The sequence below is a fragment of the Podarcis liolepis genome (genome assembly GCF_965112155.1).
Source record: "Podarcis liolepis genome assembly, chromosome: 8".
Taxonomy (NCBI): Eukaryota; Metazoa; Chordata; class Lepidosauria; order Squamata; family Lacertidae; genus Podarcis; species Podarcis liolepis.
The window spans coordinates 71,337,883-71,355,428 of NC_139560.1; the positions used below are offsets into that span (position 1 = coordinate 71,337,883).

A 17,546-nucleotide genomic window follows, 5' to 3' on the forward strand; every position below is an offset into this window, starting at 1 on the left:
CACCCACAACAAATCCAGACAAATTTGTGCACAGCACTAGTTCTGCGTGAGATTAGAGGAAGTCATTCGTCCATCTCGCTTTGTATTGTCTACACAAAGTAACCTTGTTTTCCTGGGCTCTTAGGAAGGAAGTCCTTGCCCCACCCAACCTGGAGACAACAGGGATCAAACCTGGACCTTCTGCAGGCAGAGCAGGTGCTCTGTCACTGAGCTGCAGTCCTCTCCTTTTGCCATTCTCAGATTTCTGCTTCTTGATCTTTGTGTGATCAAACTGCTCGCACACTGGCAAAGCTAAGTAGGGTCTAGTATGGTTTTAGATCAGAAGGGGAACCGTATGCTGAGATTCCTGCATTGCAGGAGGTTGGATTAGATGACCCTTGGTGTCCCAACTCTACGATTCTATGATGCCAGGACACGTGCTGCCTTTCAGATCCTTGCTCTAATCATTTGCTCCATTTCCTATTGACCCACTTCCTACAAACTCCATTCTGGGCTCATGCTTGCCAAGATTCCATGAATACTTTAAAAGTAAATAGTGTGTGTGTGTGTGTGTGTGTGTGTGTGTGTGTGTGTGTGTGTGTGTGTTAATGGGGCTTCACGTACCTTCTTTCATATATTGACTTGTGATGGGTGAAAATACATCCAGCAGAGGAGAGCTTTCTGTGTGTGCTTGCATTTGCGAATTCAGATGTGGCCTATAGGCATCTCTCTTCTCTAAATTAGCCGGTGCACTGTATGCCTGTTACTTTCAGGACTGCCAAAACACAGTAAGCCTTCCACCACCAGAAAACTCATTACACTGTATCAGAGAACAATGTAGTCATCCTCAAGCAAGGAGCATTACAATGAGAAGCAAAGAGCTGAAGAGGCAAAAGATAAACACAGAAAAGAAGAATGTAGCAATTTTAATTAACGGAACAGCATGGCTTTAGACAACTTGGTAACGATGAGCGAATTAGACTGCTTTGCGCACACACACGCACACACACACACGGGTTGGTTTAAAATCGAATGCAAAGATGATTTTTGAACCAAAGGGAGCCAAAGGCTGGGAATGAGTCTGAGCAAACTGTAGGAAAGGAAGACAGAGGGGACATTGACATAAAAATTGCAAGCACATTTTAGCCATTCCTGCTAATTATTGGAAAAGATTACAGCCGCTGGGCTACATGAGGGAAGGAATCTGACATAATGTATCACTGTCTGACAGCACTGTCTTAATTGAAATACCGCACTCAGAAAGCCTATGTCTGCGTGGGAACAACTATGGGGAAATGAAGATCAGTAGGGAAAACACCCCATGCAACAGAAAATTGTATTGATTTTTTATTTTATTTTTTTGCTTCAAAAGAGATTATGCTTAAATCTATTTAGATAAGTTTAGACATAAGGGAAAACACTCTTAAAGGGATCTTAAAGTATGCCAGTGGTAAACTCAGGAGCACTTCTTTGATTCTTCAGCTTTGTTGTTGTTGTTGTTGTTGTTGTTTAGTCGTTTAGTCGTGTCCGACTCTTTGTGACCCCATGGACCAAAGCACGCCAGGCACTCCTGTCTTCCACTGCCTCCCGCAGTTTGGTCATCTCGTCCCCTTCTTCTTGTGCCCTCCATCTTTCCCAACATCAAGGTCTTTTCCAGGGAGTCTTCTCTCTTTTTTTATAATAATAATTATTAGTTTTCCAACAAATTGAACACAACATTACAAAAAACCAAAAAAGAAAAAAACATACAATAATACAATACAAAAAACAAAACAAAAAAACTGCTAAACACTAATATTCAACTAACAAAAAACAACAACAAAAAAAACCATTTAAAACACAGTCCAATTTCAATATCTTATCTTTCTTTCACTAATTTGCATGACCTCCTCACACCTCCCTTTTTGTATTCCACTTCTATTAATTGTTTCCGCAATTCCTTTCCATCTTCCTCTATTTTCTATCCTATAATTGTCTTAACACATTCTAACCTTATTTTTCCCTTTAATGCTCTAATAATCTATTTATACTTAATTCCTTATAACATTTCTACTAAAGCCATATGACTTCATTCCAACATATTTCTAACATTCATTAATTTTACAGTATTTCTGTAAATAGTCTTTAAACTTTTTCCAGTCTTCTTCCACCGACTCTTCTCCCTGGTCTCGGATTCTGCCAGTCATTTCCGCCAATTCTATGTAGTCCATCAACTTCATCTGCCATTCTCTGGAAACCAACTTTTTTGTCCAATTTGTATGCTTCCATTATTTGATAGTAATGGAGCCAATCTCGCACTTTGTTTTTCAATTTTTCAAAGCTCTGCAATTTTATTCTCTCTCCATCTTGTTCCAGAATTTCCCAATATTTCGGCCATTTGGCCTCCATATTGAGTTTTTTCTGTGCCTTCGCTTCCATTGGTGACAACCATCTTGGGGTTTTTTCCCCTAACAAATCCTTATCCAAACATTAAGCAATGCTTTTCTAACAATATGATTTTTAAATGCTTTGTGTGCTTTAACCTTATCATACCACAAATATGCATGCCATCCGAATACATTGTTAAAACCTTCTAAATCCAACACTTCAGTATTTTCAAGAAGCAGCCATTCTCTCAACCAACAAAAGGCAGCTGATTCATAATAAAGTTTAAGGTCTGGCAGGGCAAATCCACCTCTTTCTTTAGCATCCGTTAATATCTTAAATTTTATTCGAGGCTTCTTGCCCTGCCAAACAAATCTAGAAATATCCTTCTGCCACTTCTTGAAACAATCCATCTTATCCAAAATCTGCAGTGTTTGGAACAAAAATAACATCCTTGGCAGCACATTCATTTTTATCACAGCAATTCGGCCTAACAATGATAACTTCAAATTTGTCCATACTTCTAAATCCTTTTTCACTTCAGTCCAACATTTTTCATAATTATCCTTGAATAAGTTCACATTTTTAGCAGTCATATTAACCCCTAAGTATTTCACTTTTTTAACCAATGTTAGTCCTGTCTCCTCCTGAAACTTCTCTCTCTCATTCATAGTTAAATTTTTCTATAGAACCTTGGATGTGAGGGCGATCTGGCTGCGACATCTGTCACCCCATTGATCGCCAGTGTTGATTCGACTGATCTGGCTGGCTAGGCGGGTGTCCCCTTCCTCCCTCACCGCTCCATGTGCATCCCTCCCGAAGCTGCGCGCTCGGTGGAAGAGGACGACCATCCCAGATAGAAGGAGTGTACCTTCTTCGGTCAAGGGTATACGATAGCTGCGCTCCCCTGCTAGAACCTCCAAACAAGCTCAAGGTCCAGGGAGTCTTCTCTTCTCATGGGGTGGCCAAAGTATTGGAGCCTCAGCTTCAGGATCTAGCTTCCAGTGAGCACTCAGGGCTGATTTCCTTCGGAATGGATAGGTTTGATCTTCTTGCAGTCCATGGGATTCTCAAGAGTCTCCTCCAGCACCATAATTCAAAAGCATCAATTCTTTGGTGATCAGCCTTCTTTATGGTCCAGCTTTCACTTCCATACATCACTACTGGGAAAACTATATCTTTTACTATACGGACCTTTGTTGGCAAGGTGATGTCTCTACTTTTTAAGATGCTGCCTAGGTTTGTAATTGCTTTTCTCCCAAGAAGCAGGCGTCTTTTAATTTCGTGGCTGCTGTCACCATCTGCAGTGATCATGGAGCCCAAGAAAGTAAAATCTCTCACTGCCTCCATTTCTTCCCCTTCTATTTGCCAGGAGGTGATGGGACCAGTGGCTATGATCTTCGTTTTTTTGATGTTGAGTTTCAGACCATGTTTTGCACTCTCCTCTTTCACCCTCAATAAAAGGTTCTTTAACTCTTCCTCACTTTCTGCCATCAAGGTTGTGTCATCTGCATATCTGAGGTTGTTGATATTTCTTCCGGCAATCTTAATTCCGGCTAGGGATTCAGCTTCATTTGCACAAATTTGCGTATTGGTGACACAATTGTACACATGACTGCTTAAAAGCAAGCCTCATTGTGTTCAATGGGACTGACTCTCAAGCCAGTGGGTACAGGCATGAAGCCTGAGAATGTCTACTGAGTCAGGGGAGAGTTTGGTAAAGTGGTCATTGATGCTAACCATGCAATTAGCATAACAGAGCTTGTTGTGATGAAAAACAGCCTCATGTTAAGTTATTTAAGTGATAAATAATAATTAATTTGCTTTTCTTATAGCGATTTGAGAATTTTGGTGGCAATAATGATGGCTAACCTGTTGTTCTTACAATAGTTTTAGAATCCTGGTAGTGGGGTGACAGGAGCCAGTAAAGTTACCAAACAGATTTTCTTTGCTTAGAGCACTCTTTACAAACACCTTCGCTTTTACAGTCTTCTTCAGTAGACACTGGCTCAATATTGTGTTCAGTCTCTCCAGATCCAAGTCTTTTCCTTTCCTTTTCTTTGTCTACATAGTTTCTGTCTCTATGACAACCTGTAGTTGTTGCCATCTCTTTGTACCTTTTTCTGCAGATTGTCTGATAGAAGACAAAACAGCTGCCCCATCAATTAGCTCCAGGAACGTTTGTTCATTGGCCTAATTGCATACAGAAGGGCCGTTTCTCAGTGGCAGAACATCTGATTCGGCAGGAATAAGGTCTAGGTTCAATCTCTGATCTCTCCAGGTAGGTCCAGGAGAGACCCTTGCTGAAAACCCTTAGAGCTGCTGCCAGCCAGCTCCTAATTTGAAGTAAGGCAGCATCCCACACTTGTGTGTTTAAATTGGCAGTATTTTTTTTAAAGTCACTCTTGGTTGGTAAATTTATAGCACATCTACAACACGTATAGCTTGAAGTAGCAATTTCTTGGACAAATGGAGTCAATCGCCCCACTACCGAGAGCATACAAGGCGTACACAAGGTTTTGCTTTGGGTATGTGAAAACAATGCATCTGCCCCTCACTAAACGCCTCCGAAAATGAGGTGTGAGGCCATAATCAAAAGTGACTTCATAAAATGTGCTGGAGATAGGGATGGAGGGGTAAGATTATTTTAGTTCGGCATATTTTATTTTTTATTGGTATTTAGATACTCAGATAATGTTGATCAAAATTACATGTTTAAATATACATTTTATCTCGATGCATTAAAAAAAATTCATCCTAAACACACACTTCTATGTGTTTTGATATTATTTTTGAAGCAGAATAGGTATTATAAAATTTGGAGAAGTGTGATCACCTCTCCTACTGGGCTGACATCTTTCCACAAGGGCCGACATCGATGCCGAAATCCAGCATCACCTGAGCTCTGCGAGTGCAGCTTTCTCCCAGCTGAAGCGCAGTGTTTGAGGACCAGGACATTCACAGGGAAACCAAAATGCTTTTTACAAAGCTATTGTGCTATCAACTTTACTGTACCCTTTCTGCAGATTGGTGCTTGCTCTAAAAATACAGGTTTTCCTGGGGAAAGCAGCAGGACAAAAACTATCGGACTCTGAGCTTTAAAGTGTGGACCTGTGCCTGAAAAGTGCGGTCTGGATGAGCCCGTAACTCTATCTTGAGGGGAAATGTAGATGTTTCATTTGTGAGTGTTATGAAAAGATTTTGACTATGGGAACCATATTGCCTCTGGATATATATTTAACAATTTGCACTCTGATATTCCCTGATGTCTCCGGGGTAGATGAAGATGGTACACTTTTGTGAGACAGTCCGTAAATACACAGGGAAAGGAAATCCTTTCTTCAAAGAAGATGTACTCTGAATTGGAATCACGTAGAAAGGATGGGTTGGGGAACAGAAGGTAGAGTGGCTCAGTTCACAGCAGATCTGAGAATACGTCAAAGCTCAAAGAGAATAGAATGAGTCCCTTGATTATTTCATATGGAGTCCTTGGGTATCAAAGGGAAGCCTCCTGCTTGCTCAACGGTGTGTATTCCATTCATTTAATGATAGGGGCATTTTCTATACAGAGGTCTCATATCTGACTGGTGAAGGGGGAGCACTATCACAAAATCTCTCTCTCTCTCTCTCTCTCTCTCTCTCTCTCTCTCTCTGTGTGTGTGTGTGTGTGTGTATGCAAGGGGAAGAAAACAATGTAATTTGAAAATTGGCACAGTAATCCTAAAAATATGGGCACACTGAATGATAGATGGCAGCCTTTACATAATGACAGATTGCTTATTGGTACTAATACTAACCTAGCAGCTTTATGTTTTAACTCCAACTTACTGGAATTGACATTTCTTATTTCATGTAGGGAAATTATTTCCTCCCTCATCTCTGTAATGCCTCAAACCTTCCTGTTTATCTGTTCAGGCTAATAAGAATTGCCTTTAGTGGAACAGGAGAACAATTCGTGGATTGTTGATCGAGTCTAAAGGTATTTCAAACATGCATGTTGTGCATCGCTTGAGTTTTCAACACTCTGTTATTCTGTAGTTTACAACTTCCAGCTAAGTGTGTGAATGGACTCCACTGGAAAAAAGGAGATGGATCCAGACTAACACTATGCATCTGCACTATACACTGAAAGCAGTATAATGCTCCTTGAAACACTAATTCTCTCCTTGGTTCCCCCTTCTAAAAATGGTCCATTTTAGAGCTAGCTACCTGTTGAATCTCTGGCCAGCCTCACTAAGATTCACTTTTACTGAGCTACGTTTTCAAACTATGCCATCCTTCGTCTTGGACGGATGATGCTGTACAAAGGTACAGGGTACCATACAAAGACAGATTCTGTATATGTGGGCAACCACAGTTGGAAGACATCTTGCACTATTTACTATTTTGCCCACTATACATTGGACCCAGGAGGCAATTTCTCATCTTACCATCCGTACAGGAAAGATGTCTATCCCTGGCATAGAAGGTCCTATGGCTTCTTAGAAATGTAAACACTTCAATGGCTCACAAAGTCACTCTTTTTGCTGTGGCGGCCAAAAAGATCAGAAAGAAGACCCTGGACAATACAACAATGAACTGTAAGGGAGACATAGAGATGTAAATAAAGACTGTTATTTGTGGTGTGGCACCCCTTTTGCTTGTATTTATTTTTGATTCAGATTTGTCACAGCCAATGGCTAGTACAATAAAGTTATTTGGATGCGCTTAGGGGAAAATCTGTGATGCTGTGTAGGTGGAACACTATATGGCTGTAGTGTGGCACACTATAAGCAATCTGAGGCATATTTCATCTACAGATGCTTTCTGTATCCACCATCATCCCTTTCGTCCTCGCTGTGATGACCCATTTTCCTGGTGTTTTGAAAGCAAGCTTGGAAGATTTCACTTTACATTCCCTCCCATATCGATCAATTTGTAAATTTATGAACAATTTCATGCTCCATTATTACAGAACCTTGGGTGGATTAGGAGCACTTTAAAGACCTTAAAAAACCCACGATGGAATCGTGACAAATGCAACCACTCATGACCAAAGAGCCTAGAAATGGGCAGGAGAATAATGGAGACCCGCTAGACAGTAGAGATTTAGCAGGGTTGGGGAGCACAGAGGGAGATTAGAAAAGCTTATTTTCAAGCATCCTCATTTCTGGAAAATATTATGTTAGAGCTCTTCTCTTAGTCTGACCCAGCTGTCAGAGAAGATGGGCTTCTGAATTAAAATATTTCTAAATACAAACAAGTATTGGGTGTATTGAGGTAGCTTGGAAATGCTTGCTAATTTATTAATCCCCTCCTATTTTTCATAGTCCTCAAGCTTGCTGTTTTCCTATCAAAATACTGAAAATCCTCTCAAATCGTAAACTTGGTCTGTCACAACCGCAGTCTCTATGTGAAATAATATACAAATGACTTGATGTTTCTTATTTTAAAAAAACACAGACACACACATATAAAATGAATAAATTTTCCCCATATGTATTTTATCTGTCACTGCGAAATGAAGGAACCTGTTCCATATGCAGAGTCTAGGATGACAGGAATAACCAATCAGATTTAGACTGCACTTTTCCATTTCTCAACAATGGTCACAGTTAAGGCCTCAGTGAATAGCTTTGATTAATAACATTCTCTATATTGTATCATTTCCTGCACAGTACCTCATCAAAATGAATAACTTCAGAAGGTAGCTCAGAAAGAATTTCAGGTTGAGAGAGAGAGACAGACAGAGAGAGAGAGAGAGAGAGAGAGAGAGAGAGAGAGAGAGAGAGAAATCTATCACCAAAGATCAGCTTTGATTTATTTTCTTAATGATGAGCCATTCAGCATGATGCTGACCAAGAACTGGAAACTATGGGCAAAACTAGCAGTCATGTGTCTTCAAAAGGTTAAAAGCAGCTGAGGAGATGCTATCCATTTTGGGGCCGCAGCAGGGGGTCCCTGCAACTGTTTCTTGAAACTGTGTTTCTCCCCAAGCACAAAGAAGATTTGATTGGGAACATGGCGGGTTCAAAGGGTGAATGGCCTCTTCCTGCTACCCCAGCCCAGCTTCTGTTTGTTACAATTACACAACCGCTCATTGTGTGGTCATCCTCACATTTAGTTTGGCCTTACAAATAAACTCTTAAAAACTGAAACTATACAGGTATACAGATACCCCAAGTCAGGCCAGACACAATCTTGCAACACTTCCAGAAAGGTTTAATGATTGCCTGAGATGAGTCTCAGGGGGAAGAGTGTCCCATCAGAGGTGGACTTAGATGTCAGGGACTTGTCAGAAGAGAAACGGTAGAGACCACCTCCCCATCCTGACCCTTCCAGGGAGAAGGAAGAGGAAGACAGTATAGATTTACAACAGGGGTTTGAGGGAGGTAGCAGCTCAGAGGCAGATGAGGGGGAAAGTTGGGAAATCATGGGAGAGCATTCCAGACCCACCATCTCCCAGAACCCAGCAAGCCTTAAAAGTAGGAGAGCAAAGAGCTCAAAGACAGAGGGCACTTAGTGGCACACATAGAGGAAGTGATGAGGTTGACAAATGAGGAAGTGGGAGAGATGGGTGGTGGAGATTCACTCAGGACAACAGCATTATCCAAGAGGTTGGGTTCTATAGCCTCTCTCTATAAAGTTTGAAATAAAAAAAGGACTGTATGAAACTTTTCCTTGTCTTTATACTGTTCTGGGCAACCAGTCAGGAGCCACTAATAGCACCCTGACAGCAATAGCCATTCAAATTACATACCTTCCAACCTTTCTTGAGAATGGAAATGTGTTTGTATGAATCCATCCCAAAGTCTCACATAAAGTTGATTATTTGATGGGTACAGGGTTTGCTAATGTATATCTATTGGCCTCAGCTTGGTGGGTTACAAACTGGCAAACCAATCTAAAACTTTCCCCCAATACTAAAAGTTAATATATCCCCCAAATAAAACTATTCATCACCTATTATGAAGATCCATCTTGACAGGGCTGAGATGCAGTCTGACTGTTAACTGTTTCTGGTTTTACCAAGACTTAAAGCAGATCCTCTTTATGACATCACACATGACATCAGAATGGCATGTTTGCATTCAGCCTAGACTATCTCCATGCCAACAGCAATGGCCAGTAAACCTCTGCAACCAAGTAACCATCAGCCTGACTACCCAGTTGTTTCTGTCTAGACTATTGGATGTTTATTTTTTGCTCTCATAATCAAAACCTGAAGAAGAGCTTTGTATAATCTGAAAACCTGCTTTCACTGTTAAAGAAAACTAATTGTCAGGGACTGGCTGACAGCATCCTGACATTAAGGGAGCATGACCAGTTCACTCACGTGGGGCATGGAGCCTCAGGGATGGTGCAGGAGATGCCACAACTATGATTTAAAATGGAGCAGAAGGTGGGGGGACAAATTTTGGCGTCACACAGGGCACTGCTGAAATTTGAGCCCCAAAGCCAGCCACTGGCTCCATAACTGGCTCAATAACAACCATAGAGAAAGAATCTCTGCATGCCCTTGTTTCAGGCATTGGTATAATAATCACATGGACGCTTGCAGCAGACTTCAGGTCTGATTCATACCATATTAATGGAAAGGTGCAGCTGCTTCTACAGTTTTCCCATTACAGGGTGAATCAGTGATGCGGTTATCCCACACCAGGATGCCAACTACTAGGTGACTGTAGCCCCCCCCCCAATATATTTGATGGGGCAGAGCCACCCCCCCCCAGTAGATGAGCAGCTACTGCTGCCACTGCCGTGAGGTATTTTGGGGCTGCTGGTACCAGCACAAGGCCTACTAGAATGTCAACGGTGCCACAAAGACTGGCAGGCTGCTGGCAGGCCTGATAGGCTGCTGTCACCATCTGGAAGCCAGTGTGCTGGAGCTGTGCTTCTGGAAGTAGAAGAAGAGTTTGGATTTGATATCCCGCTTTATCACTACCCGAAGGAGTCTCAAAGCAGCTAACATTCTCCTTTCCCTTGCTCCCCCACAACAAACACTCTGTGAGATGAGTGGGGCTGAGAGACTTCAAAGAAGTGTGACTAGCCCAAGGTCACCCAGCAGCTGCATGTGGAGGAGCGGAGGCGCGAACCCGGTTCACCAGATTATGAGTCTACCGCTCTTAACCACTATACCACACTGGCTCTCCAGTCAGCAACTTCTGGAAGTCTGGCCACAGTGGCTCACAGTGGTCATGCAAGCCAGGAATGCAGTGGCTCCTCCTCCTGCCGTGGTGGGGAAGCAGCCCCTAGCCCATGGTGGTAGCAGGAGGAAGTGGTGGAGCTGCCGGCCATGGACATCACCTGGACATTTAACACCTGGACATCACACATGACAGCGTCACATCCAGGCCTCGTGTCCGACATCTGGGCGTCGGGTCCAATGTCCGAGCATGATGTTATGATGTCACGCACAGCATCAGCCCCCCCCATCTCTTCTGGAGAGTCCTGGAGTTCCACCATGGACCAAATGAATGAACCAATCGTCAATTATCATAACACAATACATGTACAGCAATGTGACAAGTTCTAAAGGTAGGAAGGGCCAATGTAATTTAGTCTTCTAGAGATTATTTTATTTAAGCCATATGGCATTATAAGCTGCTTGGAAATACTTTAAATAATAATAATGACAGAAGCTTAAAAATCTAATCTGATATATATCAGAAGTTCATTTCTTTCTAAGTTCTTATCTTTCTCGGAATAATGGCATTTCGGTGTTTGCACTTTTCTTTCAAGGCGCAAGTGCACAATATTTATTACTTATCAGATCCATAGTTTTAATGTGGGTGCAGCACAACTGGATAACAGCAACAACGACAACAAACAAGTTGATAAATATTCAGATGCCTGCCCAAAATGACTCAATGCTCCGGACGTCTTCCAAGTAAGCAGGTGTTCTGATAATCAGGTAACAAACAAACATAAACAAACACCTATTGGCACAAACAAAGCTCTTGCCAGCAATTTTAGTAAGGAAAACTAAATTGTCTTGGGCACAGAGACTGAAATATTCCATTTGAGACCCTAGAAGAGGCAGAGCATGGCATCTGTGTGTGAGAGCACAAACAATGGGAGATGCACATAAGTGGCAGTTGCTGCAACTGCCATCCATTATTTTGCTTTAAGGCATGCCTTCATATCCATTATTTCACTCAATACACTTCATGGATAACAAAGCAAGCATCTTGGAGGACAGGCCAAATGTCCAGAACGCAAGGCAGTCAATATTATATATTTATATATAGTTTTCTTATTCAGGTGCAAATGAGAAGGCTAGAATAAAACTCAACCTTATTTATAGCAGGGGTTATTAATGCCATATGACATATTTACGGTTGCCAGTAAATCTCATTTGCATCACTTCAAAGCCTGGGCATCGCTGCAGCATGGTTCCTTCAGTTGTCAGTTAATAGGAGTAGGAACACACAAGGCAAGGCAAGGAATCATAAATCAGCAAAAGGAGTAGGCTATTCGGATTACCTGGCTGGTATGGCACATAAGAATCTGCCTTATCTGGAGCCAGACGGTTGGCCCATATTCCCTACAATGACCAGCCCCAGTTCTGCAGTGTTTCAGAAAGGAGTCTTTCATAGATCTTACATGGAGGATTGAAGCTGGGACCTTTTGCATGCAAAGCTTGACTGGAGCATATTTGGCTCCCTCAGCAGAGTTCCAACTCCTGGCTTCTGCTTCCCAACCCAACGCTCTACGCATTGTGCTCCTGCAAACCTTCTCACATCACTGAGGTACAAGCAGAAACAGAAAATCTGGGGGGACTTGGAGGACCAAATCCAAGTTATATTTCTGCTGGAATTGTGATCAAATTGGATGGGACCCCAAGGGCCATCTAGTCCAACCCCCGGCAACACAGGAATCTTTTGCCCAACGTGGGGCTCAAACCGACAACCCTGAGATTAAGAGTCTCGTGCTTTACCGACTGAGCTATCCGGCACGGTTTGCCAAGTTGTATTGGTCAGTTTCGCTTTAAATATAACGTGGCACATATTTTTGATGTCAGGCCAATCAATCAATCAATCAATCAATCAATCAATCAGTAAGGGTCTTTTTGTTTTGTTTTGGGGTTTTGCTGGATTTTGAGGGGGGACTCTTTGGATGAAACTTTTTAAGTTTAACTCTGGCATGCCTTTCAGAGGAAATGTTTGTTCATCGAAAGAGTAATTTTAAAACTGGTAGTGCATGAGACTGGATGCAGGCTCTGTTTCTATTTGTAGCTTCCTCATAAGAATAATTAGCATGAGAAAGGAAGAAGAACTGTACAGCTATCAAGCTGTTCCTCATAAATGTTTTCATTACTAGGAATAACAGTTCCCTTCTGAATAGTGGTCTTCAATGAGTCTTCATTTAAGCTGAATGCTGCAACTAAGAAAAAGTTTCATTTTCATACAAGAAGGCTGGATTGCAATTTAAACTCCTTCGATATTGATTATTATGTGTTATCAAGGCAGTTGTTCTTAAGAACAGACCAGTATTAAATCCTGCCCACTTGTTTCAATTGTCAGCACTCATATCATTACGCTTTAAATAATGGTTGCTATGCCTTCCTGTACTCCCCCACCCCCATCACTTGGAATGTGCTTATTCTGGATTTATCAGACTATTAAAATAGAAATACACAAACAGGTCCTGCAATGAAATACTGCAGTATATTTCCAGGATTAGGTGGGTATTTGCTGAACTTGTGGCTGAGAAGGCTTTTTTAAAAAAATTAAAAACCCAAATGTTAGCATCATAGACAGAAGTTCTCCTCTAGCATGTGTTTTACGCTTTCTCGATGGTGTGCACAATTTTTATAAACTTCTATATTGCCATCTAATACTCACCTTTTCTCTAAACCAAGAAGTCCCAAATGTTGCAACCATTCCTTATTGGGTAGTTGTTCCATCTGCTTGATAATCTTGGTTGCCCTTTTCTGAACCTTTTCCAACTCTACCCTCATGGCTGGCATGGCCTATGTGAGGGTGGAGAAGGAAAGCTCTGAACCTAACCCTCCACTGCCTTGCAGGATATCTTCAGGAGAAAAAAAGGCTAAGGAGTAAACCCTACACAAATCCCGAGTGGAGTCTCTAAGACGGTTGAGTGCTGCCTTGTACTCCTCCTTCTGGCAACTTCTAATGTCAAACCTATTGCTCCGTTTCCCTTTGGACCACATCAGTGAGTCTTATTGTCTGGACAGCCCAGGACCTCCATACCCGCTGCCCACCCAGGCTTGTGGTCCAGGGAGATGATGTTGGTGATGCTAACGTAGCAGATTGACTTTGCCCTCAGAGGTGCACTCCATTCTCTCTCAAGACAGATGGATGCCGACAATGTGAGGGCAGTTGAAGTCACCCTTTATTACAACATATCCTCTTTTGGGTGTGTCTTTGATTTCATCCTTCATCTCAAGTACTCGCTGAGCACTTTGATCAGGGGAACGACAACACATCCCCACTAATCAATTACTCTTCCGGCCCAGTATCATCACACACAGCAATTCTGTGGAGGAATCTGTCCCTTTGAGGATTTCTAGCTTGCTGCACTCAATACCCACAAGTTTCCCTCCAGTGCGTCCTTCCCTGCCCTTCCTATAAATTTTATATCTGAAGATAACCATGCCCCAATGGTTCTCTCGGTTCCACCAGGTTTTCGTTATCAATGCTATCCTCTGAGAGCCAGTGTGGTGTAGTGGTTAAAAGTGGTAGTCTCATAATCTGGGGAACCGGGTTCGCGTCTCCGTTCCTCCACATGCAGCTGCTGGGTGACCTTGGGCCAGTCACACTTCTTTGAAGTCTCTCAGCCCCACTCACCTCACAGAGTGTTTGTTGTGGGGGAGGACGGGAAAGGAGAATGTTAGCCGCTTTGAGACTCCTTAAAGGGAGTGAAAGGTGGGATATCAAATCCTAACTACTACTACTACTCTTCTTCTTCTTCTTCTTCTTCTTCTTCTTCTTCTTCTTCTTCTTCTCTAAGACCAAGCACTCCAGTTCACCAATTTGGCCCAGAGGTTTTTAGCATAGCATATAAACACTTGTACAATTCCTTTTGGGAAATATAGGGACAGAACTACCCAAACTGTATAAAAATTTATTCATGTATGCCACTACAGCGGCAAGAATGTTACTTGCCCAAAAAACATAAAGAAGAAGAAGTCCCAGCGAAAGAAGAATGGATACCAAAACTTATGGAATATGCAGAAATGGTGAAACTTGCCAGAAAAATAAGAAATCAAGATAACAAACTTTTTATAAAAGAATGGAAATGGTTTATTGAATATTTACAAAAAAAATGTAAACAGGTAAGAACATTGGCAGGATTATTGTAATAACCTGCAGTTTTAGAAGCGTATATATTTAAAGTAGATGAATAAATGAGCAAATCAAGTTAATTTGGATATGCAGGAAAATATGAAAAATAATTTTAAGGAACCACAGAAAGAGGGGGAAGGAAGACAAGTTTTGAAATGTTAAAATGATAATAAAATTATTGAATTGTATAAAAATGAAAATCATATATATATAAACACTTTTATACAGTCTCTCTCCTCAAGCGTCTTTGGCACTTGCCTTTTGGTCTGTATTGCTTGGGTCTCTCTAAATTGCTACCCAGTGCCCCAGCCTAGTTCTATGCCTCTCCCATTTAAATCTTTATCCCAGGGGAGGAGATTCATTTTAAATTGGACTCTCCTCAGCTTGTGTTGGCTTTCCTCCTGCTACAACCATGGTGTCTCAGGATACCTGTTGGTTAATTCCATGGAGGGTAAAGAATATGGTAGAGGTTTTCCCTTTGGAACCTTCCTAGAGCATGTTCCCCTCATTATATTTCTGTAGCTACTGCTAATTACTTGCTGGGGTGGGAAGGAGGAATTAGTATAACAAAGCAAGGTTTAATAACTAGGATCATTCTCTTGCATTACATTCTGCCGCTTCAGAGGCCTAGCAAATGTAGAACACATTTAAACACTCTTTATTTAGCATGCATTTTCTTCTTTTCAAATCAATACTTTAAAATAATAATAATAAAACCATCCTATGTTACCTCTGTTAAGCACACTGGCTCTCCCAGGCCAAGTAAATCAGTGCCTAAGTCCTGAGGCCTTAACAGCTGGTGACACACCAATCCAACAAAGTCTATTAACCACATATGGTATCTGTGCTTGGGGTTGCAAAATGGGGGGGGGGGGTGTTCAGGCACCTCTGATACGTGACCAGTGAGCAGCATTTGGCTGAGCAGCTCACTCTCAAGTTGTGCAGTAAAATACAAATGGGGCAAGAGGCAGAACTGGCTGACAGTGTCCTCTGTTGTTGGATTCCAACTCCTCTCAGTCCCAGCCAGCTAGGGGCGTATGAAGTGGGGGGGGGGGGCGGAGGGAATGGGCCGCCCCGGGTGCCACGGGGGGGGGGGTGACAAGATGGCCCCTGCCTTTCCCCCAGCAGTAGAGCGGCCGAGGGCATGCGCAGTCAGTATGGGCGCATCTTGCACGGTGTCCGTATGGGCTGCCGCTCTTATGTGCTGTCCATACGGGCATCCGTATGGACTGCCTCTCACATGACGACTGTACAAGCTGCCGCACTTGCGCACTCTGTACGGGATGCCGCACATGCACACAGTCCTTATGGGATGCCACGTGTGCTCAGTCAGTAAGGACATCGCGCTTGCGCCACCAGGCAGTTCACCCTTCCCCGGATGCCGGAGAGGGTTCCTCCGCCATTGCAGCCAGCATGTTGAATGGTCAGGGATGAGTGCCGGATGATCCATAAAATTGCTGGATGATCTATAAAGGACACAGTCCAGCATCACTTTCGCTGGGTGTAGTGTGCCAGCATCCCAATCAGCAGAGCATCATCTTAGCACAGCTCCTTCTCACATAAGAAGCATCTTTGGGTTGTAGTTACGCAAAGAAGACAATAAACACTCGTGGACACAATAAGGATTCAGTCAAGTATAGAGGTTTACTTGATAGGTTATAAAAGCATAATTGGTAGCAAATATAGACAATCATTCACCACAGCCATGGTAAAGGCATACTTAGAGTCCAAGTCTATCTATCTCTCCACCGCAAGTCACAAGCCAAAGAACAAGTTACGCTGTTATCAGTCCTTCCTGCAGAAACTGTGCATATCCAAGGAAAAGGAGCTTGCATAGTCAAAACAATCTCCGCTTTCTGCTGCTTCTTGAATCTTCTCTGTTTCTAGAATGAATGGATCTTTCACACACAGATAAAATACAACAATGTGAGTCAGAGTCAGAACTGAACAACATATGGAGGGCTTCAGGTTCCCCACTCAAGATGTAGTTGTGTGTTTGTGTGTAGGAGAGAGAGGTCATGATAGTTTTAAGTGGAGATTTAATTCTGAAGTCCAAGTGAGCAGGGAAAAACCTTTGTCAGCCCCACCCATGACATTCATACACCATTAAGACAGCTTTCTAGAAATCACATTAACACAGAGTTCTTGTCTTTAAATCATTGGCACAACATGCAGTCAATTATGTAAATGTAAACATGTAAATTGACACAACATGCAGTCAATTATTGGTTAACATTTGTAGCCCTGAAAGTGGAGACCCGCAGGACATTTTGCTACTTTCTTTTCTGGTTACATCTTGGCACACTATATATATAATTAAAACAACTTTCTTTTGAATTTAAACATTGTATTTTCTTACTTTTCATTTGTCTTATTTACACAAAACTTTGCTTAGTTATTTACGATATATTTACACTTTGTTTCAAGCCCACCCTTTGTATTTTCACATTTTTGATCCACTTTCTCTCCAATCCCTCTGCTCACCTGACAACCCTCTTTCCCTTTCCTCCTTCTCTTCCCTGGGGTCTAATTCTAGATGTGTGTGAGTGAGCTATGTTCCTCCATGTGGTTTTTAGGACATCTCCAGATAAAGCAGCAAGATCATTTCCCTCTTACCTGATAACTTATTTACTATTTTGCATACAGTTTACTATTTTGCATAACATCCTTCTTCAGAAAAGCCCAAAGCAGTGCTGTAGCCTCTGAACAACCCTGGGAAGTAGGCAAGATTGAAAGATAGCCACATGTCCAAAGCCAACCAAAAAAGCTTCCTAGTCCAAACACAACACTATCTCCATTTACCTGATTTGCATAGCATGTGAATAAGGCATAAGAGTTTGCAGTTTGGAACACATTTGTTGGAGGTATCAGTTATTGCTATGCATTGACTTGCAATAATTAGTTGGGTGTACC

General features: G+C 42.1%; 1 long non-coding RNA gene across 1 annotated transcript; it reads right to left on the minus strand.

The window, feature by feature from the left end:
• Positions 1-609: 609 nt before the first annotated feature.
• LOC310714460 lies at positions 610-9,345 on the minus strand. Its single transcript, XR_014529798.1, has 3 exons — positions 9,286-9,345; positions 6,774-6,921; positions 610-860 (listed from the first exon to the last, which is right to left on the minus strand). It is a non-coding gene; the product is annotated as an uncharacterized lncRNA (long non-coding RNA).
• Positions 9,346-17,546: the final 8,201 nt, after the last annotated feature.